Source organism: Arvicanthis niloticus, chromosome 2 (assembly GCF_011762505.2).
Source record: "Arvicanthis niloticus isolate mArvNil1 chromosome 2, mArvNil1.pat.X, whole genome shotgun sequence".
NCBI classification, from domain to species: domain Eukaryota; kingdom Metazoa; phylum Chordata; class Mammalia; order Rodentia; family Muridae; genus Arvicanthis; species Arvicanthis niloticus.
Window position 1 is genome coordinate 149247575 of NC_047659.1, and position 5539 is coordinate 149253113.

At 52.7% G+C, this 5539-nt stretch overlaps 1 long non-coding RNA gene across 1 annotated transcript in view; it reads right to left on the reverse strand.

Moving 5' to 3' along the window:
• LOC143441559 (uncharacterized) overlaps positions 1–5539 on the reverse strand; it is a 471947-nt gene that overhangs the window by 465730 nt on the left and 678 nt on the right. The gene's annotated exons all lie outside the window — the stretch shown is intronic.

A 5539-nucleotide genomic window follows, 5' to 3' on the forward strand; every position in this document is an offset into this window, starting at 1 on the left:
CCGCTCGGGAGGAGCCCCTCCGAGGGTCACAGCACACCCTTTTCCGAGGGATAGCTAGAGAAGGCAACATTTCTCACTGAGGGCGGGACGGACCCGACCCGACGAGTCCCGGCAACCAAGAGCTGCGACGCACGGGCTCAGCGACAAGACCCACGCGGCGTGTGCGCGCGCGGGGGGTCTGCGGTACCGGCAAAGATCTCTCTTCTCTCTTTCCAGGGTTTTAACTTGAGCTTCCGCGGACAGAGGAGACCTGCGACAGGTCAGCCCCCGAGAGCCAGGCCTCTCAAAGCCCCCCAACAAAAAAAACAGGAGCAGAGAGTTTAAACTTAAAAGGGCCAGCCCCGCGACCGCTCAGCACCACCCTACGCGCAAGGCCTACGGGCAAAGGCCAAGATAGAAAGCACGGGGTGGGCGCTCACCCAAACGAGGGGGGGCCGCCGCCCCACCCTTCTCAGGACAAGGAACCACATCTGGTTCTTTTTTCTACCGCACTTTTCTCGACCCCCTTTTTTTCTGGTCTCCGCAACACAGAGCCGACCGAGGCGGGAAGACAACTCGCAGCGAAACGGAGCACGGGAGGCAACGCCGGGGAACGGGAAAGCGCCACCACCAGCTCAGAAGCGGGCACCTTGGCAATCAAAGCCGGGAACGCTCCAGGAGCACCAGAGGCTCGCGAAAAGCCGGGCGCACACATACCCGACGGGAAAGGGCATGCGGCGCAAACGGACCAGCCACCCTCCCCGGTTCGGGGAAAGGGAGAGGGCCAAGATGGAACACAACACCGCGTGAACCGCAGGACAGCAGAGCCCCTGACGCGCCCACGAAGACCCCGCGAACCACGACGACAAGTGCGCGCGGGTCGGCGTTCGGGCCGGACAGCCGCACCCCTGCCTACCACACACCACCGGCACAGATGGGGAGGAGAGACGAGGGGCCCGCTGGCAGAACGAGAAGCGCGGTCGCCATTCGCATGGAATGACCATTCGCCATGAATGTCCGTCCCTCGCCTGGCGCGGCTTAGGCCCCGGCCCGAAGACAACGCAGAGGCACCACATCGATCCAACCGAGCGAGAGCAGGCCACCACCGGGAGGACGGCCAGCGGGATCTTACACAACCGGGTAAAGCGAGAGAGACGAGAAAACACACGCACGAGAAAGAACGGGAGAGGAATGCCACCGGACAAGCCACCACAAAAAAAAAAAAAAAAAAAAAAATGCGCTCGGGAGGCAACAAGGAGGGCTCGGGAGCTCCTTTTAAATGGAAGGGGGAAAAAAAAAAAAAACCGTGCGCTCGGGAGGCACGTGGCAGAAAGGCCGGATAACACACAAGGAGGCTCGGGAGCTCCTTAATTCAAAAAAAAAAAAAAAAAAAAAAAAAAAGCCAGGGGAGGGGAAACAGCAAGCGGAATTAGTCCCCTCGTCGCCCCTGGATCCACCGTTCCACCCGGTGCAGGTGACAACAACCACGTGGAAATCGGGAAAAAAAAAAAAAAAAAAGCCTGACACGCATCATGCAGCGCCCGGTTGTCACAAGCTGAACAACAGCAAGAGCACGCAAGCAAGCACGGGAAAGCAAGAAGCGTACTCGGGTAATAGCTTCGGGAGCTACGGAGACCCGTGGGCAGATAAAAAGGCTGGACAAGCAAACAGCCTTGGGAGGGCCTCCAATGTCCTTTAGTCTCAACAATCACAGGACAGCGTGTCAGTACATATCTCCAGGTCCAATATGGACAGATAGCCAACATCAAAACCACAAAAGACACAGGGAGGAAATTCACAGGCCACAGGGAACATCTGGAAGTCACGCCTCGTGACCTGTCCCAAAAATGTCCCCATAAACAAGAGAACCGGACCTCAGAGGGACAACTGGTCGACCTGATAACCATGAGTGCTCCTAAACCGAGAAAGCCATGATAGAAAGCCGAGCCCATAGCTTCCCCTCGGCTTCAGGATACAGAGTCCCGGCGCTGTGGACCGAGATCCTTGGAGGGAGGAAAAAAAAAAAAAAAAAAAGGCTCCAAAGCTCCAGGGAGCCGGGCCACATCAGCTTGGAAGCCGGGGACGTGCCATCCTCTCGGCCTCAAGAAGTCAGGGGCCCCGCTGACGGGGACAGAGAGGGCTCCTGGAGATAAAAAAAAAAAAAAAAAAAAAAAAAGGGCTCCAGAGCTCCAGGGAGCCGGGCCACATCAGCTTGGAAGCCGGGGACGTGCCACCCTCTCGGCCTCAAGAAGTCAGGGGCCCCGCTGATGGGGACAGAGAGGGCTCCGGGACAAAGATTACAAAAAAAAAAAAAAAAAAAAAAAAAAATGCTCCCGAGCTCCACGGAGCCGGGCCACATCGGCCTGGAAGCCGGGGACACCGCATCCTCTCGGCCTCAGAAACCTAAGTTCCCCTGCCTGGGACCAGGGACTTGTGGAGAAGCTCCGAAGCTCCACGGAGTCGGGGCCGGGCCATGGCGGCTAGCAAGCCGGGGCCATCGCATCCTCTCGGCCTCAGAAACGCAGTCCCGTGGACCGGACCGAAGCCTTCTGGTCGACCTGAGTAAGCTGCCACCAAGCCCAGCATCGGTCCCAATAGGGTGTACAGCCACTACCTCTCCCCGCAGAGCTCCAGGTACAACCCCCTGGGTAGAGACCCAACTTAAACACGTGGCCACCTCCGGGAAGCACCCGCCTGCTTGCCGGGCCTCCCGTCACCCTGGCCGCCTCGCAACAGGCACTTCCCCGTCCTTTGTCATCAACCGGGGAACAGGAGCGTCGGTCGCCGCAGAAACTTGTCACCACTAGGTGTCACCAGAGAACGGTCTCCATCGACCAAGCAAACCGAGAGGACAGATCGCTCATGGCCGCCGCAATCACTCACTCACTCCCTCCCTCTGGAGGGTCCTCCCTAGCTCAGGGGGACACTAACCCACGCACGACGGGAGCAGGGGACCCACCGCTTCTCCCGAATGACTGACACAAACGGTCCCCGTCGTCCCGCCCGAACACAGCAAACGAACGAACGAACGCGGGCTGGGCTCGGGCCGACCTCCTCAGCAACCCGAAACCGAAAGTGGGTCAGGGAGGGAGGGAGAAAGGGAGGGAGCCCTGAAAGCAGGAGAAATCATCGGTCTCTAAGTGAAAGGACTAACTGACTAACGAAAAACAAAACAAAATTAAGACAGAATTGAATAAAGAAAAGACACATTCTAAACACGGATTCCCCACCCCACCCCCACCCCCAAAAGCTGCAAAGAGCCAACTTTGGAAAGCAGCACGGAAGCTTTTTCTCTCCTACACACAACTCAACCACCATCTTATCTTCATATTTTCAGCTCCCGCCTGCCTTGGAGAGTTACTGAGTTTACGCACTACTAAGTTCAGCACAAAAAAAAAAAAAAAAAAAAAAAAAAAAAAAAAAAAAAAGTCAGCTCTCAGGAGGCAGGCAGAGAGAGAGAGACAGAGAGACAGAGAGACAGAGAGACAGAGAGAGACAGAGAGAAAGAGATAGACAGAGAGAGGCAGACAGAGAAAGAGAGAGACAGAGAGACACAGATACAGAGAGAGAGAGAGAGACAGACAGACAGACAGACAGACAGAGAGAATGTTGGGAGTGGGAGATGACCAATCAAGGAATCAATATCATTGCAGGGTGGATATGGGCATTAGTGGGGAAGGGGTTTCCTTTGGAGGTGGTTAAACTCTGGACCCGTTTTTATTAAAAATAAAAATGGGGTTAAATATAGCCACATCGGGAAGATTGCTAAAGAGAATGCAGTTCAGAGTCTAGAGCCCAGAGCTTGGGACACTCTAGACGACCACAGGTCTCCCATCCATCCCCCATAAACCAGAGACAGACAGAGACAGAAAGAGACAGACAGACAGAGATCCTCAAGTAAACACTAAGGGAGGAAGGGAGGAAGGAAGGAAGGAAGGAAGGAAGGAAGGAAGGAAGGAAAAAGGAAGGAAAAAAGAAGGGAGGAAGGAAGGCAGGCAGGCAAAAGTAATTATCTTCAGTACACTGGTCAAGGATTAAAAAAAATTTTTTTTAAAGAAAACAACACAAGCCCACTAGACAGTAAGTAACAGCACTCACAGCTAAAATAGAAAACACACACAGAGAAACTCTGTCATAAAATCCAACATGTTTTCTTCTTGTTTATTGATTTTTTTTATTATTATTTTTTTCAGTCTGTGTGTGTGAGCTCTCTCTCTGCTGCCTATATGCCTGCATGCCAGAAGAGGGCACCAGAACCTAGGAGGACACACCGTACGGCTCCTGAGAATCGAGGTTTTTGACTAAAAGAGAGAGAGAGAGAGAAAGAGAGAGAGAGAGAGAGAGAGAGAGAGACAGACAGACAGACAAAGAGAAAAAGAAAGAAAATTAAATTCTAATCTGTGCGGCTCTTCTAGTGACGGTTAAGGCTTATCCTAACTACTAAAAATTGTTTTTCCTTCACATAAAGGGGTGGGGGTGGGGTGACATGTGGATGGCAGCCATCTTGGCCGCTGACTGACTTCACCAAGATGGAGGCGGCCGGCCATGTGACCAGTAACTGTTCCAGGTCGCTTCTGTCTCTCCCTTTACCCGCCTCTAGGGGTCGCACGTTGCACGTGCAGATTAATGAGGAGGAGGAGGAGGCGCCCAAAAGCAGTCAGAAGCCTCATACCATCTACAGCCACGCCTTTTTCCTCCTGCTTTTGTCTAATACTTTTAAATGCACATGACTGATGGTTGTGAGCCACCGTGTGCTTACGGGAATTGAGCTCAGGACCTCTGGCAGAGCAGTCAGGGATCTTAACCATTGAGCCATCTCTCCAGCCCGTCACAAGCTTTATTTTATTAAACATGAAGTAGAAATCCTGTAAATATTGTCCAGCTTCAACCCTTAGGCAAGATCCCTGAGCATGACAGTTTGAGCGAGGCTGGGGGTGACAAAGTGCATAATACTTTCACTCTGGGCCTCTGGATGATGCCAGATTACCCATTTGCCTAATAGACTCTGGTAGGGAACTATAGAGCCCTATTGTTGCCTTGTTCATGTCAGCTCCCCTGGAGGCCCAGAGAACAACTTTAATGGAGCATGTGAAGTTGTCAAGGCATACAATAAAGATCTCTGAAATAGTCACTCACAGATGGATGATTTATGCAGAAAACTTGCTCATGGAGTGACCACATGGCAAGGAGGTGTACAGCTCAAGTGGCAAGCCCACTAGCCAAGTAACAACAGCAGCTGCACACACAGCAGCTGACACACACACCACAGACTGACAGCACCTACACACACACTCCACCACCAAGGAATGAGCCTCTGCGATGGGGCTGGAGGGGAGAATTAAAGGAGGAAGTGACTAGAGTAGAGAATAGCTAGATAGCTCAGAAGCAACCATTTACTTCTGGAATAAATACTACAAGGTACAGAAAGGGAAACTATGTCGCACATCAAGCAGCACAAAAGCAGATACAAGATAGAGACTGAGAAGAAACAAAGAGAACAAACACAAACACAAGCAAACAAACAAACCCAAACACCAACAGACAGCAAAAACATAGCATG